General features: G+C 41.7%; 1 protein-coding gene and 1 long non-coding RNA gene across 3 annotated transcripts in view; one reads left to right on the forward strand and one right to left on the reverse strand.

The window, feature by feature from the left end:
- Positions 1-23,780, reverse strand: part of CLYBL (citramalyl-CoA lyase) — a 183,034-nt gene that overhangs the window by 88,797 nt on the left and 70,457 nt on the right. The gene's annotated exons all lie outside the window — the stretch shown is intronic.
- Positions 1,384-9,949, forward strand: LOC117046069. 2 transcript variants are annotated; one of them, XR_004426509.1, is made up of 3 exons: positions 1,384-1,560; positions 3,967-4,049; positions 9,492-9,949. It is a non-coding gene; the product is annotated as an uncharacterized LOC117046069 (long non-coding RNA). The 2 variants fall into 2 exon arrangements; XR_004426510.1 differs by having other exon boundaries at positions 9,495-9,949.

A 23,780-nucleotide genomic window follows, 5' to 3' on the forward strand; every position in this document is an offset into this window, starting at 1 on the left:
TTGCCAAATCAAGCTCAGAATACAAAGTGGAGGAAGAGGATGGTGAGCATGATCCAGCAAGCTGGAACCTGCATAAAATCCAACTCTTCCAAGTCATAAATCATGCAAATGATCTGTTTACCCAGTTTGACCATGGAGAGCAGCCTTAAAACGATCTGTGGCATTGCAGGCACTCTGAGACTGTACAAGGAAATGTTTGATAAGCTCAAGAGACAACAGCAGTAGCTGCTGCCAATCACCACGTTCCTCACAAAGAAACCAGCAGCAATAGATGTGCCCAGACAAGCCATCTCTGGATCTGAACCACAGCCAAGCACTTCTGGCTACTGGTCAACACCCCTAGTCCTCATATCATCTGCAGCAGCATCCAGCAAGGGAGAGGAGAAAGAAGACTAAGAAGACTGAGAGCTGCATTTGTCCTTCACTAGTAAGTGTAGCAATTTTTTTTTTTTTGTAGTATTGGTGCTCTTCCGGTGTGCAAGTTTTTTTTGGTGTCCCCACAGTGCCATTGTCATCAAGCTGCCAGCGCATAGGCATTTAATTTGGATTTACCCTTCCCAGGAAAATGTTGATAAGGTTTCCAATTTTTCAACAACCCATTTACAGTATTAAACCCTGTGAGGGTATTCATATTTCAAAGAAAAATATCTCTAAGTGACTTACGACATACAAAAAAATATCACAAATGAAAGTCATTTTCAAAAAACACAGTAAAAATTATACATTTCAGAGCAGTGCCAGTAATAATTAGATAAAATATCCTCCGGATTATTAGTATAAATTTAAACAACTAGCAGATGTAGAATACTGAAATACAAGAGAGACAAATAGCCCCATCCACCAAATATACAAGCATACATTTACTGGTAGCTGCGCTCTCACTTCTGTTATCTCTCCAACTTAAACTCACACTACAATTTTATGCTGTTTCACTACAGATAATCCTTTCAATAATACTTTGGGTTGGGTAGACAAACAGCACAATTAAAAAGTGGAACAGATGGCTGAGCAAAAACAAAACTTTTTTTAAAAAACTGCTCAAGGAAGCCAAACCATGGATTTTTTAGTAGAAATAGTAAGTCAACTACATAAAGCAGACATTTTTGTGTTTTAGGGGCACTGGAAATGATGGGAAAATAGAAGTCACAGCAATGTATCACAGAGCAGAGATTGAAGGATGTGATCCTACTTCCTCTTACCTATAAGTCCCACTGAAGTCAATCAAAAATCCCTTTGAAATGCAGCTGCAAATGTTATGATTTCAAACAACTCTTGCCTAAACTGTGACTCACAAAGGAAACAATCCAACCTGTGAGATCATATCACAGTCAACTGAAGCGATGTTAGGACTAGAGCCAGGGTGTTGGACCCAAACTGGTGAGACTTGAGTTCAAATCCCCATTTAGCCATGAAGCTAACTTGGTGGCCTTCAGTAAGTCACCATTTTGCAATCTTACACCTTACAAGGTAAAAATAGGACAACCTCATATAAATTCCTGTGCAAAACAGGACGAGCCCAAGGAGTCACCCTAAAAGGATCGCTGAAGAATGAAGAACCAGGTACAAATGTGACAGTGGCGGAAAACCTAAATTACAGAAACCTAAATTCACTAAATCACCCAACTGAATTTAGTGTGATTAACACAAAACCAAAAATTAATTCATTCTATGTCTGTTGCTCAGGGCCAGGAAATTCACACCCAAGTGTAGAAGTTATTGCACTAATTAGAAATTCTTTTGAAAGGCCATAGAAAATATAGTCTATAGCAGGCACATCCAACTTCCAAGAGACTGCGATCTACTCCCACTATAAAAAAACTGGCAGTGATCTACCCATTGGATTGATCATGGACACCCCGCGATCGACCGGTAGAGCGCGATCGACCAGTTGGACATCCCTGGTCTATAGGAAATATGGTCAACAAAGATCAAGCTAACAGAATAATGGTCGACAGTACAGCAAAGGAAGAATTACTGGATTACAAGTGTGACCTCTTAAGAGCTGAAGAAACATATAGCTTCCCTACAGTTGTTTTTTTTTTAAATAATAATCCATGTGCACATCACACCAACTATTACCACCACAATATCCAATCCCTGACTTGCAGAAATGTCAAAATCCACAGTTGGGCAAAACCTTTACTGGACCAACAAAAATGTCACAAAATATTAGAGTGCCCTTTCTTATGGACTAAGATGAGCTTCTGTTGCTAATAAAAATAATAATAATAATAGCAACAACAATAATAATAATTGCATGGCATCTTGACTTCCCCCTCCTTGCTGTTCCAATGAGACTATTTTCAGAAATTTAAAATCACATCCTTTCACTCCAGATTGAACTGCCCTATCCAGCACACATCAGGCTTTTTTATTGATAAAAAAGACATTTTTTTCTTTAAGAAGTACATACACATTTGGTCTCTGCACAAACCCAGTCCTGTTTTATAGTAACAGTTTGCTTATTTTTATTTTGAAATAGTTTCCTCTCGGTAGTGGCGCCCGTCCTGTGGAACACCCTCCCATCAGATGTCAAGGAAATAAACAACTATCTGACTTTAAGAAGACATCTGAATATGTTCAGGGAAGTTTTTAATGACTGATGTCTTATCGGTTTATTATTATCATTATTATCATCATCATCAATTCTGTTGGGAGTCACCCAGAGTAGCTTTAAATAACAGGGTTTAAATAACAAATTATTATTATTATTATTATTATTATTATTATGCTGTTGTTTTGCCTGTAGAAAAAGTATAGGGAGTGGGAAGCTTTCTTCTGTTAGAGTTATCAATAATCCTATGGCTTTTTTTACGTATGTATAAACTGGTCAGAGATTATAAGCCAGCAACATAGAGTGCAGAGAGTGTATATTTCCTAGCAGATACTGCATGCTTTGCATCTTCACCCAAGTAAAAAAATAATAATCTGAAGAGTACAATATCTCAAACTGCTCACCACCTGAGACATCCAGATAATGGGGGGGGGGAGGTCCAACTTTAAGTAATTGTCTTTGTAGGCTAACATTCAAGCAGAGTAATTACTCTGCTACGTTTCTATGTTCTTCTCTAAATATACTGCTTTGATCCACATCTAGGAGTTAACCTGTGCCTCAACCTGCTTTACTATCAGACTCTGCTTTGCCCTCTACCTAGACTTTATCATGGACCATCTTGCCCCTGGCCCAAATTTCCATTGTCACGATCCATATGTTGCTCTTCCTCAGCAAGCACTTGGCTTCACCCCTTAGACCTGCAAGTCAGAGACTTGAGTTTAAATTTCCAATACTACTTGGCAGTGCTTTTTTTATGGGGGTACACATACCCTTAAACATTTTGTGAATCTAAGTTTGGCCTCATTGAGGGGGCAGTATTTCAATATGAGTAGGAAAATGACAGTACCCCTAAACATTTTTTTAGAGGGGGTATTTCCTTTCTGACTGGACTACTCAAGCAGTTGCTCTGGGACTGGATTCCCCCATAACTTGTTTTTATCCTGTATTTTATTCTGTGAACCGCCCTGAGATCTTATGATGAAAGCTGGTATATAAATCTAAATAATATTAATATTAATAATATTATTAACAACAACAATAACAATACCTTCCTGATTTGCCACTAGGTGCAGTTTTCCACGTAAACTAGCCACCCTTGCCCAGCCCAAATCCTGATTAAAAACCTCTGGTAGATGCACCTCTCCTGACAAGTTACTCGGCACTTTCTATTAATGAACTGAACAATTAATATGTTAAAAATCGGTTGGTTTTTTTTTTAAAAAAAACATGATATTTTGGAAAGCCAGTTATCCACAGTGCTTTGAATTACTGTGAAAGGGGGAAAGCGACCGCTTAATTCAGTTGGGGGTGGGGAGGAGGAATTCTGAGCATGTATCCTCTTTTTCCCCCCAACAACAACAAAAATTCCTTTGAGCTTTTCTTTTCTTCTTCTTCTTCTTTTTCTTTTTTAGGTACAAAGGTTGCAGACGCATGCGCAGCTTCTGGATTAACGCAACAGACCATTACAGATTTAAGAGCCGTTACGGTATATCAAGTGAGTAAACAAAACAAAAAAACCTTAAAAAAAACCTAAGGCAGATTTATACAATGACCACAGTGGCACCCTGGGAGCCGTTACGGTCCATCAGGTCAAAAATCCACTTTTTAAAGAGCACCTAAATATGTGTGTAACCAATAGGCCTCAGGTCTCCAGAGTAACAAGCACACAAATTTTCAAAAACAAGAATAGAGAGGAGTTATGGGGTGGGGGTGGTTTGCGGGGAGAAAGCAAGGTAAATCATCCACAATTTAAATGCCTTAACAGTATGTTTCTGGTTCAAATAGGTGCAGAGTGAATCAAGTTTAAAATATGGGCTTTAAATAAACTTCTATCCTCCTGTGTACAATTTTGCAAATGCATTTCTGCCATCAATACAGTGAAAGCAAAGTTGTTTAAAACTGCAACATAAGCCACATATTTAAATATAATGGAGGCCATACCAATAAAACTCCAAACTTGAATACCAGACTTGGTAGCAACTAAACTCCATATTCCACTTCTCCTGCTAAAAGAAAAGTCAGGTCTTCATGGTTAACTTTCCCTCTCATTGCTTTTGCTGCATCGCCTCACAAACCAGAGAATAACACTCCTATAAACATCCAACTTAAAAGGCCAAGTGCAATGTTCCAAGTGAAACCCACCGTGAATCATTCTCCTACTTACAGTTTATTCTTGGCCTTCCCCTTTTTAACGCAGTATTTGTTCCAACGGAAAACTGCAGAAGAACTTCATCTCTCCATATGACCTGAGATAACAGTAATGTTGAAAGAATGGCCTGGCTTGTCAGAGATAATCCAAGGGCTGTCCGCAGCCTACTCTTTTTTAAAAAAAACAACAACACATGAGCCCAAAAGGACTAATAAATGCTAACTCTCAGCATGACACATCAAGAACTTTAAGCCCCTAACACCGACTAAGAAGAAAGTCTCCCAAATTTACCAAAATTATCTGCAACACAATGGAGAAGAGAAGGAATTAATCAAAGTCTCTCTCTTAATGCAATGCTTGATTGAACTATCCCAATCCCTTTTCAAATGGGATAACCAAGTGGCAAGTGACCTCGATGAAACATCCCAGAGAGGTACACAAGTACCACTTGTTCAATTTTTTTTCCTTTTATGACCTCATTAGGAAGGATTTTGAAGATTGCTCCTGAATATTAGAACAAAGTGTCTCAACACTACCTCTCTAGGATTCTTATGTCTCTTGTGTATGTGTTTTGTTTTTGTTTTGTTTTGTTTTCCTCTAGCGGTGGCTTTTTGAATGGAATGTTTAGAACAAACACACACACACTTTTACTTCTGGAGAAATAATCTACCATGCAAAAACAAATCCCTCAAAGTTACATTTCTTTCCCTAAATAGAGAGCCTTGTAAAGAGGCTAGGGCTTTTGCCAAAACCAACTCACGAGTCCATCTTTCTCTCCATCTCCCTTCCTGTTAATAGTCCCCATTAATTAGAGCTGGCTGCGGTTTTCACTTCCTTATCAGGAATGATGCAGAGGCTGCCAAATCAGCTAGTGTGAAAATATTCCATTGCCAGTAATGTGTTTCTCCCCCCCCCTTCCCCTCTCCCTAAGTGTTTGTTGATTCCATGCTTGGATTTAATTTGGAGGATTGCATTTTATAACCAGAAACAAACAAACAGATTTATAACCAAAGATGGAAAGGCAAACAGCAAAAAAAAAAAAAAAAAAAGGCGAGCCAAGCACTGCAACTAAGCCCACCACTTTTATTGACTTCTTAAAAACCAAATAACCTGGCATATTAGTGTGTGCATTCTGCAACAGACATTCAGCTCCATTGTACTACTTAGAAGGGAATAAAAGGAAACCCTACTGTTTGAAATCCAGCGGAACATCCCCACAACAGAGCACAACTGTTCCCTCATGCATGAATGGGAAGGAGATGAAAGAAAAGATGGACTTCTGAGGTGCAGCAAAAAACAAAGACAACAAAAGTGCTGATCATGAGGGAATGACACAACTCATTGCCACAAAAAGGATGAGAGAAAAGAGCTCAAACAATAGTGTAGACAGCTAAGTGACATGTAGAAGAATTGAAAAATCTACAGAAGTGCCTTTTCTCTCCACACTTGACGAGAAACAATTAAATGTTGGTACATCTGTCATAAAAAGGATAATTGAAACCTGTTACCGTCATTATGGACAGCAACTTAACTACCAAAACTGTAACTGTCCAATTAAATGTTGCCCCCTCTGTTATCTACACCACTTGCTAAAATGAAAAGCTTTGATTCCTCTGATAATTTGCCATGTCTGAATCTGTTATAAATTATATACTTGAACAGGCACATTCTAGAAGGTGCATATACACAGAGAGAGAGAGACTGGATAGAAGGACACACAAGGAACAAAACAGGCAAACTCCAAGCACCACAAGTTGCTTCTCTGCCAAATAGTTAAGGTTTTCAACAGAGAGCCCAAGAACAGGATAATCACCCCAAAAACTCATTAGACTTTGTTTACCCGTCCAGATGTCCACCAGCCTGCGAAAACAATGATGCTCTAAACTAATCTACTGACTGTTGCTACTTGCTTGAGAACATGCAGCGGCCAACTAAACTGAAGAGCAGTTATTGACCCTGTCAGGATACCTGATTAATGGATAAACGCTGTAATTGATTAGCGGAGAAGTGTGAATTAAAATGGAGAGTACAGCATCAATAATGAATCTCTGACAAAAGGGAGCTGACATAAAATGTAAAACGATTGCCTGCAGCTATATCTCATCAAAGACACACTTTTTCTTAAAAACAGAAGGGGGGGGATTTAGCCCAGGGTCCTGTCCTCTGCAGTTCTTTAGTCTTTTCTCTTGGTAATGATGCTGCGTATTAAACCACCAGCAAAATGTTATGGGAACGACTCATCAATCCACCTTCATACTTCAAGCTACGTGAGGCAGTTAAATGACTCCATTATCCTCCCACTTCTTTATCCCTTCAAAGATACCCTAGACTTCCTTCATTTGTTCACCCTGAATTCCCTGCTATTATGTCGGCTGAGAACCGTAAATTTTGCATGTACCTAAGCAGGCCTGCCCAACTTTGGTGGCGCACTGATCCAAAAGCAAGTCGGCAGCAATATATATGTGCACGTGGCCCCCTGGAGCCCAACAGAGTTCCCTAATTTTGCAACTGCGGTTGGACCTTAGACCGAGGATATCCAGGTTTAAATCCCCACTCAACCACTAAAGATGCTGGGCGACATTGGCCGCTCCCAAGCCACTCTCTAGACGCCTAATCTGTTGTGAAAATAAGATTTGGCCTAAGGAAACAAGCATGCTGTCCTGGGCTCCATAGCAAACAAAATAAATTAATTAATTAAACAAATTAAACAAATGAAAGTGGGTTGTTAAGCAGCTAGCAAGGAGCGTATGTTTATATTAGTAAAGGTAAAGGGACCCCTGACCATTAGGTCTAGTTGTGTCTGATTCTGCGGTTGCGGCGCTCATCTCGCGTTACTGACTGAGGGAGCCGGCGTACAGCTTCTGGGTCATGTGGCCAGCATGACAAAGCCGCTTCTGGCGAACCAGAGCAGCGCACAGAAATGCAGTTTACCTTCCCGCTGGAGCGGTACCTATTTATCTACTTGCACTTTGACGTGCTTTCGAACTGCTAGGTGGGCAGGAGCTGGGACCAAGCAATGGGAGCTCACCCCGTCGCAGGGATTCGAACCACTGATCTTCTGATCAGCAAGTCCTAGGCTGAGTGGTTTAACCCACAGCGCCATTCGTGACCCATGTTTATAGTACTTACTATTTAATGCATTTCATAAATGTATACCCCACTTTTTGAGCAACTTCCTCCACAAAGCACCTTACACTCTCCAATAAAAAACAACCCCACCCAATGACAAAATGTAAAAGTGCATAATACATACAGTAGAGCCAAAACAATAAACCAGCATAAAAAGTGAAGTACAGATACAGAATTTAAAAATGTAATACAGATCATAAACAACATTTAAAACATATACAAACAAGCAAGAAGTAAAACTGCAGAAGAAGTAAAGTTTCAGAAATATCATGGGATCGTTTGGAAAAGTTTAAGAGAAAATTAAGTTTTCGACGGAAATAAAAAATTGTAACAATAAGCAAAAATTGTAACTATAAGCAAGAAATTCTGGTTGTTGTTTTTTTAGCTCAGCTCTTTAGAATTACCAGCTGTGCCCCAAGATAAAAATAAAACGTGTGTATGTGTTATTGAGGAAATCCCACTGAATTCAAGAGGAACTCAATTCTAGGTTGACATGTAAAGGACTGTGCTGTCGACCAATCATATTCAGGAAGAAATATGCGAGCAGGACATGATCAGTGGTGGCTGGTGCCCATTGGAATTGCTAGGGCAGAAGCAGGGAGGCCAACAGTAAAGGGAGTCAGAGACAATGACAGGCAGAACCCAAAAATTCTAGTTTTCTTCCCACCATTCTCTCTGCTAAGTTCAAGAGACAACATGGAGACTAAGGAGGCTGATGCTGACACTGACAGCTAGGTGGTGTGCATGGAGCCATTTGTTTATAAAATGCATTGTTGTTGTTGTTCAGTCGTTCCCGACTCTTTGTGACCCCATGGACCAGAGCACACCAGGCACGCCTTATCTTTCACTGCCTCCCGCAGTTTGGCCAAACTCATGCCAGTCGCTTCGAGAACACTGTCCAACCATCTCATCCACTGTTGTCCCCTTCTCCTTGTGCCCTCCATCATTCCCAACATCAGGGTTTTTTCCAGGGAGTCTTCTCTTCTCATGAGGTGGCCAAAGTACTGGAGCCTCAACTTCAGGATCTGTCCTTCCAGTGAGCACTCAGGGCTGATTTCTTTAAGGATGGATAAGTTTGATCTTTTTGCAGTCCATGGGACTCTCAAGAGTGTCCTCCAGCACCATAATTCAAAAGCATCAATTCTTCGGCGATCAGTCTTCTTTATGGTCCAGCTCTCACTTCCATACATTACTAATGGGAAAACCATAGCACCTTATTGAAAAATTGCTTGGAGGTGTGTTTTGTTTTGCTTTTATAACCAAAAGAAGAAGAAGAAGAAGAAGAAGAAGAAGAAGAGTTTGGATTTGATATCCCGCTTTTCACTACCCGAAGGAGTCTCAAAGCGGCTCACATTCTCCTTTCCCTTCCTCCCCCACAACAAACACTCTGTGAGGTGAATGGGGCTGAGAGACTTCAAAGAAGTGTGACTAGCCCAAGGTCACCCAGCAGCTGCATGTGGAGGAGTGGAGACACGAACCCGGTTTCCCAGATTACGAGTCTACCACTCTTAACCACTACACCAAACTGGTACATAAATTTTGTTAATAAAATATCTGAGCCCAATATTTGTGTCAAAGGATGTGATAATTTTTGGCAATTCACCTTGATTGTAACATACTGGCATAAGAACTCTGTAACATCTTGCGTTTCGGTTGCAGTAGGGGTGAAACAGTCCAAAAGCACAACCTGTTAAGGAAGATGATCAAGGAGGTGACATTTCCTGTGGTTCTTCAAGCCGTTCAGCTAAAGAACAAACTTCACCTTCCCTAACAATGTTTGAAAGGACAGAAAAGGTGACTGGCACTAAGCACATTTCAGAAGCTCATATGTGGGGGTATTCAATGCAAGAGAATAGTTTTATTAACTTGCTTTTAGCGGTTATAATTTTGTGAAATATAGAACCATGCATACAGTATTACTGTATGGAACATGCTTAACACACTTCATTAAGCTTATCAAATATTTAAAACCATATGTATTAGATCAATCCTACAAATGCATACATCTTTTAACCATTCTAATCTGCAACAAGATGTCCGTTGTAGTAAATGCTTTTAATTCTCAGTATGAAATATTGTCAGGTCAGCTTGAGACAATAGTTAAAATTAACAAAAAGCACTGTAAGTGCAAGTTGAAAAGCAACAATATCATCAACAATAATAACGGACAACAACAATCACTCCTTTTGTATGCTGACAGGCTTTTGTAGCTTTTTTGTTTTTGTTTTAATAACCAGTCACTTTAATTATTATCACTCTTGTTTTAATAGTGTTTTATGTTTTAATGTTGTACACTGCCCTGGTATGATATGGTGGAATAGAAATACTTTTATAAATAAAATAATATACAAGATAGGATAAAGAGTTGCACAATGTTTTCAAATGTAACTGTAAATAAAATACAGTGACAATGTAGTAGTTTAATAAGATAATTTTCTGTATTTAGCTTACCTAAAGGTTTTAGCAAATGAATACTTTAGCAAAAGGTTTCACATCAGTTTGTATGATTATTAAATATATAACGGCTACAGGGCAATGTGTATCCAAAATAAAAAATTTAAAAAATGAATTTCTGGCATAACCGTTCAGTTTAAATCTATACACAGGAAAACCAGGGCAACCATCTTGTGGCAACGCAGATATGCTATTTGCTAGTTGCCATGATACGAAGAACCTGCATGGCACAAATGACAAAGGAATGCCTGCAGAACTATAGAATTACAGACATGTAGTGTCTGCATTTGAAGTGCCATTGAACAATCCACCACAAGATTCAATGCTATCCAATGATATAACCAATTTCTGACCCTTTTCAGCTGAGCCCCATTTTTTTACATGATGGCATGTTTCACTAACGATATGCAGATCAATCTGTGTGTAAGAAAACCACCACCAGCAGCAACACATTTATATATAGGCTTGGATCCAAAGCTTTCTAGTAACTTCCACCCATTCAAGGTGCTCCAGGATTTCCACTGACTCTCCTCTACCTGAGAGTAGACACTTTTAAATTAAAGGACCTAAGTTACTCATGTCCATTCGTTTCAGTGGGTTTGCCAGGTAACACTGGATTCAATTCACTTAGCTTGACAAAGGGAGAAGTCATAAGCAAGGAAGTGCCAAGAAAAAAGTATGAGTTGAATCAAGGGTAAAAAGATAAAGTTGCAAGTCAGGTCATCCAATATTTTGGAAAGTAAAGGAAGTAGGAAACTAGGGTGACAGGAAAACCAGAGGGATTTAGAGAAGCGTTTGGAAAAGGGGATAAATTTTATGTGGATAAAATTGTTTTTGTGTTAAACATATTTCCCCCCCTCCACATAACCCTACTTTTGCTCTCCCTCTCTTATTCTCTTCACACTTTCCAGAAAAATGGAACAATACATTATAAAATAAAACCATACATGCGGCATAAAGTATGACTTCTGTGTAGTATAAAGCAGGGAAGCGAAGGAATCCAAAAAGCAGCTGCTTAAAATTAAATCATCATGTTTTCAAAAACATATGTGTTAATTTCTTAAAATTTCAATGGATTCGAGAAGAGGCCTGTTTAAACTATTCTCTATTATTATTATTTTGCTGCTGACTGAGAGTTCAGCATGATCACCAGAACAATTTTAAAGAATATTCTCTCTCTTAGCCATTGTTACAGATAGAAGTAGGAATTAAGCACAGTCTTTTTGGCAGCTGAACTTGGATCAAAAAGACATTCATAACTCCTGCAGGGTTTTGCTTTCTTGGGTCAAGGCAACTTTCACAAGGTTTCTTTCTACCCTTTACCTTTTTTTCATAGACGATTATATCCCTGGTTAAAATCCAGACATTTACTGCCAGACAAGAACAAATTACTTTGACCCAGGGACACTCCTGAAGGTAAAATTGTTCAGCAGCAGGTGGGTCTGACCCACAACCTTTGCCTGATCTCTGGTTCATTAACTTGTAATTTCTCATACCAAAAGTGAAATATTTTCCCTCTGACTTGCAGACTGATGTATTTATTCAGATTGGGAACAGTGTACCAGAACAGCGATGGCCAATATGGCGTCCTTCAGATGTTGTCAGACTCCCAACTCCTATCGGCCCCAGCAAGCATGGCCCAAGGTCAGGGATGATGGGAGTTGTCTAGCAAAAACTTCAGGGTACCACGTTAGCTATCCCTGTCTAACTGGTACATGTTTTCCTGGTGTCTAAAATACAACTGGGTTGCCATATGTCTGGAATTTCCTGGACATATCTGGAATACTGCAGTTGGAAGCAGTGTCCGAGTGGAAATCGCTAAAATGTCTGGGGAAATCGGACATTTTGGCCAAAACGAAATACAAGGAAAGGGAGGTGACTAACTCAACCTGACATGACTAAATGATGCTCCTGACCCTCAGACTGAGGCCCCCAGGAGGAAGCTTCTCAGTCCAGAAGGATTTCATGATCTAGTCTAATGTCATGACTCACACCTCAAGAAGCAAAGAATCCACAGACATTGGTAAAAATTGGTAGAGAAGGTAGCAAGTCTACCCAACCTCATAAAAGGTAAAGGACGGTTAAGTCCAGTCAAAGGCGACCATGGGGTTGTGGTGCTCATCTCGCTTTTCAGGCCAAGGGAGCCAGTGTTTGTCCGCAGACAGCTTTCTGGGTCATGTGCCCAGCATGACTAAACAGCTTCTGGCACAACAGGACACCGTGACGGAAGCCAGAGTGCAAGGAAACACCATTCACCTTCCCTCCAGAGCCATACCATCTACTTGCACTGGTGTGCCTTCAAATAGCTTGGTTGGCAGGAGCTGGGTCAGAGCAATGGAAGCTCACTCCGTTGTGGGGCTTCGAACCGCCAACCTTCCGATCAGCAAGCCCAAGAGGCTCAGTGGTTTAGACCACAGCACCACACACTCCCTACCCACCCACCCACATAACATCCCTATTTCCATTTTGCACTGGGGGATGGGGTGGGTCTCTTTCTCCTTCCTTCATCCCAATGGACCCTGTGAGAGTCTACTGCAATTTGCATTTGAATTCCAAAGAACTAGTGTTAAAGGAACAAAGGAAGCATGGATTTATCCAGTCACTCAACAGTGAAGGAATTCAACTGGCAATTTAGTCAAACATTCTAGTGTGGTGTCAGAGCAATGATTCCCTAATGGTGGGTCATGGGTGCTGAGCCAGTTTGTTGGCAATGTGTGATGTATGAAGCTACTTATTGCAAATCGTATGAGACTCAGCTCAACAGGTAGCTGAAAAGGAAGTTCAACTTGATAGGAGGCCTCAAACACTGTAGGTTACATAACCTCCAACATTTCTCCAATGAAAACAGGGGTGACCTATTCTATCCTCCCCCCCTCCTCATTTTAATTTACTGTATTTATACCCCACCTATCTGACTGTGTTGCCCCAGCCACTCTGGACGGCTTCCAGTATATATAAAACCATAATAAAACATTAACAAACTTCCCTATGCAGGGCTGCCTTCAGGTATCTTCTAAAGGTTATATAGTTACTTATCTCATTGGCTCCGGGGTCACACAGCTCCATACCCTCCAATATTTCTCCAATGAAAATAGGGACATCTTAAGGAAAAACAGGACATTCCGGGATCAGATCAGAAACCAGGACGACTTCTATCAATCCGGGATTGTCCCTGGAAAATAAGGATACTTGGAGGCTCTGAGGTTGGACAGGACACTCCTTTGGTGAAGGCACTTCCTATGTCTATTAAGCAGAAATAGGGAAGCATATTGAAGATACTTGTTAATAGGGTGACCAGGTGCAAAGGAAGGCACTGTTTCTTTACAGCTATGTAAAATTATTATTATTATTAGTATTATTATTAGAATTTATATACCGCCCTATATCCGGGGGTCTCAGGGCGGTTCACAAAACAGACTATTTCATGGTCAAACCTGGGCATATGTGATTGGCTCTCCCCATTTTTCTTTTAATTTAAATGTAATCATGGGAAACACTGGTTTTGACTGGAGGACAGGTGGATTAAGCCTTTCCCTCTCCGTTCACAGTACACCTTTATGGTATCTCCCTGCATTAGTATATTAGTAGCTTCAGGGTGTGTGGGGGGGTGCAGCTTTGATTGGGAAAACGGGATAACCACACCCTCCCACAGCACCATTGCTTCAGTGAAAAGCAGAGCTTCTACAGCTGCTTTTCAGTTCAACCCACAAAAAACATGCACCAAATAATTGTGGGATGTTCTGCTCATGGATCTCCAGGGGTCTAATGGGGCTTATCAGATGTGTTGCTTATCCCGAAAGGCTGGGGAAAGCTGCTGTACTCGTTGCCATCCCTTCTTCTGCACAAAGGGATGGAAGGAATCAAGCAGAGGGTGAACAGTCATTGGTTGGAGATGCCTAGTGTGGCGATCACCCAAACTTAGGATTGGCATAGAAGGAGTTAAAAGGAATAACCAGTAAGAACCTTTAGGGGGCGGAGTTATGTGGGCTATATAAACCCCTCCCGGGGAAGGAAGGGGGTCTTTTGGTCTTGTCTTTTGGTCAGGGCAGAGCCGTCTCATCCATTTACTCTGGTGGCGCGGCGCACCAGGGCGCAATGGCGTGGAGGGCGCCTCCGCCCTCCAGCCCCGCTGGCAGCGCCTGCCGGCAGCGCCCTCTGACTGCCCAGCAGAACACAGGAGCGCGAGCTGGCCGGCTGCGCGCGGGAGCGCGGGCCGGCCGCCCTCGCCTCCCGTCCCGGAAGCGCTGGAAGGGCGCGCAGAGCCCCCCGCCGCTCCAGCGCCACGCCCCTCATCCCCCGCTCGCCCACCCCCCTCCCAAGGGGCGGCAAGCGCGGGAGGGAGGCGGTGGAGAGGCGGCATGGCGGGGGCGCCGGAGGGATAGCCGCGCCAGGGCGGCAGATCCCCTTAAGACGGCTCTGGGTCAGGGTCTTGGTCTTTGTCTGGGGGCCTGTTGTGGGTATTGAGAGGCTGGAAGGAGGGTGGCAAGGGAAGGAGTAGGAACAAAGGCGGGAGAAAGCGTTGTGCACTGTTGTTAACAAGAACACAACCAAGAAAGAACTGTTTATTCAGAAACCACATGCTTATGTACTAAACTTCAAATAAAATAGTTTTGTTCCAATATTCTCCTTGACTGAACTGAGTGAAGTAAATGCCAGACAGACTGCTTGGTGGCAGCGGTTAATTAACAAAGTGGTGAGCGCAGGTATCAACGGACCGTTAAATGTCTGGGGGACCTGTGCAGGTTGAGCGAACCGCCACACCTAGTTCTAGATTTCCTTCATCAAGCGGATTTGGATTTCCTGCACCAAGTCAATAATTCTATGACTGTCACAAGAGCTCTGCCTTCCTTTGTAAACCAGTCACCCTACTTGTGTGACTCCCAGCCACTGTCTCCCACTTTCCAGTTGAAGAACGGCGCATAATTGATAAAATGCCTTGTTTTAATTTTTACGATGCACTTAAAAAACAACAACCTAGAACCTAGGGTTTGCCTCAACTGGTGATAAATCTAACCTTCCTAGCATGGAAATATTATACCCAGACTTTTGTTATATGTTTTCTCTTCTCCCTGTTCCTAAACTGAACACTATTGGCTTGAGAACAAAAACTTCCTCCAATATACACACATAAGGAATCAATTAGCTTGCAAAAACATGGCAGAACCACATTTGATTTCTTTTCTTCCAGATAAGTAGAAAGCTTTAATGACAGTCACATATAAGGAATAATAAAGTGTATTTATAGCATTGCATGGCCCCTTGACATAATTGTTGTATAGAGCAGCATGTAATGTGGTCATGCGAAAGATTAGTTTCATTTTTGTGTGGGGGTTTTGTGGTTACAATATCCATGTCTTTGGATCATAACATGTAATCTGATCAATGATCTGATATACATTCCCAAAACCAGAAGGGAGAAAAATTGCTTTCCTTTCGTTATTTTTTATTATTATTAAAAAATGTTAAGTAAACCTTTCAGCAGTTTCACTTGTTTCAATTTTTTTTAAAAAGGTTAGAAGCTATAACAACGATTTCTTATAATTAAGTGATTATTAGTTATTTCTTATTTTTAGTTTGAATGCTATCAAAAAACTACATCTCATACCTAAAATTCTTCTTTTATTAACTTGGAAGCAAGTTGCACTGGTGGTTCTGATCAATGAAACATCCAGTAAACATGCTTAGGATTGAAATCCTCTATACCTAAGCTTGCATCTGTTATCTTGTTCTGCAGCATGATATATAACCACCACCACCCCCCAAAAGAAAAACCCACCCTTGGCTATTTAAAATGCAGTTCTGCCAATTTCCTCGCTTTTCCCAAGATAAGCAGAGTTTAAGACATAACAAGATGGGTCAGTCTCGGTCGCTTTGCAGTGTTTGGAGTCTGCCAAGCCTTGGGCAAGTGCTAACTTATTCCCAAGTGTTACCTATGCAGATGTTTCAAAGTGACCTGCTTTGCTCCAGCAATTATGTAGCACAACTCTGCAGTCCAGATACAGCTTCCAGATGGGCATGTTGAGACCCTTTTCTGCTATTAAATATGGACCATTTCTGATTATCAGCCAACACCGTTGTGAAAGATGTTGTGAAATCTGCAAGCAAGGGAAAACCTGGCGGAAGGAATCTCAATAAAACCTGAGTTCCGTAAACATTTCTGCAAAATCAGTCACCATAGCGATCAAATTATATTTTGATAGGTTTGAATTATTTATTAAATTTGTATAGAAGCCTTCCTCCAAAATTCACAATACATTAAAAAGCACACTGTTTTTCCTACCCTTAAATGAATTATGTGCAAATGTCAAATTAAAAAGACAAACAGCAACTTGAACAAACAATACATATCCAAATACCAGGAAGTCTGCTTTGGGGAGGTGGAATAAACACTTTTGGGAATGTTCACAGGAAGCAGCCAGCAAGGAAACAGTAGAATGGTCTGGCAGACTGCTGGTCCCTGTCACAACATTAAAGTGTAAAATGCAAAAACATACCCCAAGTTTGAGATTTATAATTCTGTTTTTAAACAAAATAAAAAAAAATCTTTCCAGTAGCACCTTAGAGACCAACTGAGTTTGTTCTTGGTATGAGCTTTCGTGTGCATGCACACTTCTTCAGATACACTGAAACAGAAGTCACCAGATCCTTAAATATAGTGAGGGAGTGGGGAGGGGTATTACTCAGAAGGTGGGAATGGGTGATCTGTTTTTAAAAAGCTTTAGATTCCATGTACCGGTATATATTTTCACAGTAGATAACACACATAAATCTTCACGGTAACCTTTGAAACCAGACATGAGGAAACTATGGTTCTCCAGATCTTGGGACTCCCAACACCCATCAACCCCGGTTAGTGTGCCAGTGGTCAAAGATGATGGGTGTTGTAGTCCAAATTTTGCAGGGTCACAGATTCCTCATACATGCTATAATCAGATGGTTCATATCTACCTGAAATCAAAAACTGGGAAGCTCTGTTGACATAATGGATAAAGGTGGAAGCTAAGAGGGGGGCTTCTGATTAGATGATCTTAAAACCATTAAAATAAATAAATACTCAAACTGAACAGCATGGAATTTTGCTTTCATGAATCCCCCCCCCCTGCTTTAGTAAACTTATTTTGGAAAATGTCTGAGTACTTCGAGACTAAGTAAGTGAACTTGATAGGTGCATGGTGTATGGAAGAAAAGAATATAATTATGTCAGTTTCCCCTTATTCCTATGCTAGGAATTGGGGTGGTTGCTTTATCACTCATTCGCCCCACTAAGATGCATTTCCCCCATAAAGAGATTTGCACATAAAGACCCCAATTCAGATAAAGTTAGTTACATTATGTCCCCTTTAAATGAAGAGGGAACCAGCAGGTTCCTTTACAGAAGCTGATGGAGAAGCTTCTCGACTGGTAGTTGAAAACTATTTATTCAAATTTCTGTTATATATTACAATTGGAACTTGTAAAAAAACACACGTTCCAGTATGAAGAACTCTGTTTTGGATTCCAGTTGCTTTTGTTCATTCCCATTCTCCTCAGTTTTCTGCCCTGCCCCTCCCCCCAAAATCCAAGCCCACTAAACATGCTGGTTGTTGTTTCTTGCTTCTGTTTTTGGTGTTTTTTTTTGAAATTTTCATCTGAAATATTTCCTTTACTTCTGGAAACCTCAAAAGTTCCCCAAGCCTCCTGATAGTCTTGTGCATGGCATTTTGACAACAATAGGACTGTAATTCACAGCAGGAACATCAGATACAGGGGGGAATGATAGCAGAATTTAGGCTAGGTTGCCATATAGTCTCCCCTCATTCTAGTACCATATTTTCCTGTGTGTAAGACAACATTTCCCCCCAATTTTTTTAAAGTTTACATTGGGGGTCTTCTTATACAGTGGTACCTCCGGTTACAAACGGGATCTGTTCCAGAGGCCCAGCTGTATCCCGAAGATTTCATAACCGGAGGACCGCTTCTGGGCACCCGTGAGCGGCAAACTCACTTCTGGATTTGCCGCATTCACAACCCGAAGATTAGCCTACGTTACCCGAAGGTAACGTAACCCGAGGGTCCACTGTACACGGAATGTTGCAATTAAATATATAAATAAATACATGCCGCCATCCATATTCTTTCCCCCCAGCCTCCCCTCACTGTTGGCCTCACGACAAACCCTGGTCTGGTACTCCCCCCAGCAGCCTCCATTCTGGACACTGTCCCTTCCACCCGGTTCCCTCAGCCACTCCCTGGCTACCCAAACCCATTCCCCCAAGCGCACTCACTCAGGAAGCTCTGGCAGTCGCAGCTCCTTGCAGCGGTGGAGGAATCCGCTCCAGCGCCTGGGGCGGGGTGAGCCGCCCATAGGGACGTGTCACACCGCGGGGCCTCCGGAGTCTGCCTGCCTCCTCCCACTCAGCTGCCCTACAGCTAGGAGGGAGGCAGCGGGCGGACCATTTGGGCCCAAGGGGAGGAGTGTAGTTCGTTCCCCTGGATGTTTGAGAGTGGAGCAGAAAAACGCAATTTGATTTCTGCAGCATACAAATTCCCTCTTAAAGGGTTCTTTAGCTATGATTCTTGCATTGCGGCGCTGACCAGCTCCCGGCCGTCGGGGACATGCTCTCGTTCCAGCTCAGCTGCCTGGCTCCATGCCAGTGCCGCTGCTGCTCCAGTTCTTATACTGCACGTTATAATAATGCTGACTAGCCCCCCCCCCAATAAAAAAAATTACCTACTGTAATTACAATACTAAATATATCGGTAATGTTGTTCTGTTTTATGTTTAAATATATGGTACTGAATATACCGGTGTTTTGAATATTTAATAAAATATCAAAGTTGTTCAGTTTGGTATTTACAATATTTATTTCTTAATTTTGGGCTCAAAAAATAGGGGTCATCTTATACATGGGGGTGTTTTATACACGGAAAAATACGGCATTTAAGCACCTCCTTTCCCCCCCCCCAATAAATACAATATATTGCAATCATATTATACACGACAATTTTGGAGAAAAGCCCACAGAACTCTTTCCAGAAAACTAGCATTGGATTGCACCATCAGTGTAGCAGAGCAAACTACAGTGTAATGCTAAATGTGTTTCTTTGTGTGATTCTTTTGAAAAAATGCAAACAGCAGCTGCAGGAGCCCCAATCAGGACTGAGGTGGGGCTGTTTAACCATTTCTCCCCTGCCATTACCCTAACAAAAAAACCCACTTCTTAATGCTGCCCTTTGTACTGGCAGGGGAGAAACATCACAGCACTTGGCCCTAAGAGTCTGAGATGTGAACCTGGAAGTCCTTGAAACAAATTTCACCTAGACCGTGAATTTATTAGGTAAGTCTTAAACAACCCGTTATCACTCAACCTTCCTCAACCTACTGACCGACCCTGTAAGAGTTGTAGGGATTAACATACGCAACATGAAAGCACTAAATAATAAACGATACATATCAATACACAGTACCCAATCATCTCCATAGCTGAGCAAGGTAAGAGCAATTTAAAAACTGGATGAATTTGAATATTTTATCACCGTACAAAGGCGCCGTGTTAATTAAAGTCACATATTGCTCTTCTGCAGCACGCCTGCATCAATGCAGAAACACACAGGCTTCTAAAATGCCAGTTTCAGAGACCATCAGGGTTATTTTCTGAGTGGCACGTTTCTAAACAGTTAATCACTGATTTGAATATATGTCAACACATTCTGCTGGAGTGCTATAAAACGTGTCAACAGCAAAAAGGAAAAAAAAGCGAAAAAATTGGTGACACACTTGGGACACAGAGTTTTTGTGCTGACACACCGTAATATAATTTTTTTGGGGGGGGGAATCATCTGTTTAGCTATAAGCAACAATTAATCTTTTCAGTCATCAATACAGTGTTTTAAGTAACACCTACAGAAGCAAAAACACACCCAAAGTGCTATTTAATCTTACTTTCATTGCCTTTCTGGCCCTGCTGATTTAAAAATTCCTAAAATGCAACACGCAATAAATTTTGCAATTAGGAGAAAAACGTGAGCTATCAATATTTATTTCCCCTTTCCTCAGTTAATAAAATTACTTAACTCTAAACCTCTAAGTGAAAAGAAATCCTGGGAGCACTGCAAGCCTCAGAGGATTAATTTCGCTTCCATGAAATGACATTTTATTCCCGAATCATTTAACCTCTGACTTTTCATAACTAGACATTCAGCCCTTGAACTGTGATTTAGTAACGCGACTCAAAGGTGGCAGAACAGTCCTGTCATGTATGTGATATTAACAGCTTTCTCTACCCTTCCCCACGCAGGTTGATGATGAAGACCTGATGGCTGAAACTTAGTTTTTAATTATTTTTTAAGGAAAGTTTTTTACATCCCACAAAGGATTATTGAAATTTCATTGTAGAATCAGCTTATAGGAACCCTAAAATATGCACAAATTTCATTTCCACATGTTTGTTGTCCCATTACTGTTTCTTTCACCTTCTCCCTGTGTTATAGTCAATGTTTTTGGGCAGGGGCCTGTCCTTCTTAAGTTTCATTTTGCTTATCTTACTCGGTGAAGTGCCATAGACATGGATAACCCTACATACAGTAAATACTAAATAATTCTTGTTCTGTTTTAACGAGGGTAAAAGAAATATGTAAAACACAACACAACAATGATGCAAAATCATCCGCATTCATTGGTCAGCACCACTTATTTAACCACTAAAAATGCAGAAGACATATCAACCCAATCAGTTAGGAAAATACAACATCATTCACATTGGGGTCTCAATTTCAGCGGCGCCAAAATTCAGGTTCCCCCCCCCCCGGCCTGTTTCGCTTCATTTTAAATACAGTGGTACCTCCGGTTGTGAATGGGATCCGCTGCAGAGCTCTGGTAGGATTCCGAGGTTTCCGCAACCAGAGGGACCGCTTCTGCACATGTGCGCACAGCGAAACACTTCCGGGTTTGCTGCTTTCACAACCTGAATTTTATGTTACCCGAGGGTAACGTAAGCTGAGGTGCTACTGTAATAGTTGCAGCACCCCTTAAAGCTCCGTGTCCAGTCCGACCAAACCACTGAATCCACCTCTGTATCATGTGACTATTTCAGTCATCACTGTTTGATTTCCCTCGGCAGAACACACATAAAATGCCCTGAACCGATTAGTCAGGTTGATTTGTCAATCTCTTATCCCGCACACTTTGACACTGGTTTGTATCCAAAAGCAGGCCCTCCAAGTGCCCCTATCTTTCAGGGACAGTCCCGGCATTACAGGCAATGTCCTGGTTTCTGATTTGATCTTGGAACGTCCCGCTTTTCCTTAGGACGTCCCTATTTTCACTGGAGAAATGTTGGAGGGTATGGAGTTATGCAACCTCCGGGCCAAGAAGGTAAGTTCTGTATAGTTTTGTTATGTTTTTATGTATGTTAGAAGCCACCCAGAGTGGCTGGGGCAATCCAGTCAGATGGGCGAGGTATAAATAATGAAATTATTATTATTTTGGTTATTGAACAGAACAACCCTGTTTTCATTGGAGAAATCTTGGATGGGTATGCAAAGGTGGTGTTTAGCAGGAAGTGTTTTAAGGCACCCACTTTTCACTGATCTGACCCTATAGCCCTCTGTGCTATTATCCTGTTTTGACGGTTCCTCAAGTTTCCTCGAAAAGGCAGAGACATGGGGCTTAAGCAAGTAGCTGGTAAATCAGCAAAAAACTGGCTGCTGAGACTTTTTCAATCAGAACTACTTTCTGCCAAGACACAGAGCCATCATGGATACAACCCACTGTTTGCCCAGTTGCTTTCCCTGGGATTTGAACGACAGTATTCCTTGCTCTTCCTATGTCCGTTTATTGCGTGCGGTCGCCAAATTTAATCCTTGCTCAGTGTCTTCTTTCAAACATACACCTTCATTGTGATACAATGGACTGATACCACCTATGCAAGGCTGTACAGTCATCCAGCTAGTTTTTCTTGAAATTAATTCTCCTATTGCCATTTTGGCCACAGCAGTTCTAACAAATGGCAAATCTTTCAGGTTTTTTTTTTTACTGGATATTCAACTGGTCAGTTGTGAATTCTTCACTTCCTGCATTCTCTCCTGACTGGGCCACAGGGCTTCGTATTCTCCTCACCTTCCACCATTTCTGGGAGAAGTGAACAAATGAAGCAAGTGTTTTACCTCACAAGGTCGGAGAGTATGACTTTGGTCTGTTTCCAGCTCCTATCGGCAACCCCACCGAAAAAGATTGTGTTAACATAGCAATTTAGATAAAGCAATGTACTTTGGTGAGGAAAACAGTGGTTGTGTGAACTGAAGTGGAACCAGGGGTGCTAACTTGAATAAAATATTGTGGGAGGGGGCAGGCAAGCCCCACCCTACGTAATCGATCACATGATGCAGTGCACACACACCATTTGAATGGCAATGCCGATCAACTTTGGAGGGGGGGCTGGCCCCCTCAAATATTTTATTTGGGGAGAAGAAATGGAACCTCAGCCCCTAGGAGTTGGCTCCTATGAGTGGAACTATAAATTAATTTTCCCTTTTTCCTGTTGAGTAGTTGCAGCAGATATGCTCTGAAATGAATCACTTTGGGAAAGATCCAACTCTTTGGGGGCCGCATGCTGACTGTGTCCCAGGCCAGAGCTACAAGCACACACTTTTCATCATCCCTAAATCCAGTGCTATTTTTCTAGTAAAAGAGCTGCTGGAACTCACCATGAACATCTCCTTTGTGCTCTTAGAATGGCCATGGTGCACACCTGAGGGGGCCCGGAACTGAGTTCTGTTGAGTTCTGGCTGAAAAAAATGTCCTACCTAAATCCATAGTCTCTTTAGCTGTATTCAGGTATTCACCTGAACAGTGGAAGAACTTGATGGGGCCAGGGCAAAGACGTCCTTAGATCTTTGCATAATTTACAATGAATTTGTAGAGGCTATTTTTTCAATGTGCTTAGAAACTGTCCCTTTGACTGAAATCCCCTGATAAACCAGGGTTCCTGCTTCCAGGGAGATTTTGAAGCATGCTCCTTTGAACACGTTTGGAAAACCCCTCCAGACCTTTGCACTAACTGCATGAAGATTTGAAGACTAGTCAACATGACTGGAGAAGTTAACGCCGGTGGGGGCTTGTGTGTCATACATTTCTCTGATGAAAATAGAGACGTCCTGAGAAAAAACGGGACACTGTGGGATCAAATCAGAAACTGGGACAGCTTCTTTAAATAGGGGCACTTGGGAGGGTTTGTAATGTACTGTATTGGTGCCCCCGGCCCCTAATTTAAATATTCACATGTTCATGCAAATGACTGCACACAGCTTTTATCTCTTAAGAAGCTTGAGAGCAAGAAAGTGTGGGTGCCGCCAGGACCCGTCTTAGAGGGATCGGCCGCCGTGGCGCGGTGATCCCTCGGCGCCCCCGGCGTGCCGCCTCTCCGCCCGCCTCCCTTCCGCACTGGCCGCCCCTCAGGAGGGGGGGTGGGCGAGCGGGGAATGAGGGGCGTGGTGCTGGAGCGGCGCAGGGCTTTG

This window comes from Lacerta agilis, chromosome 4, assembly GCF_009819535.1.
Source record: "Lacerta agilis isolate rLacAgi1 chromosome 4, rLacAgi1.pri, whole genome shotgun sequence".
Lineage (NCBI taxonomy): Eukaryota > Metazoa > Chordata > Lepidosauria > Squamata > Lacertidae > Lacerta > Lacerta agilis.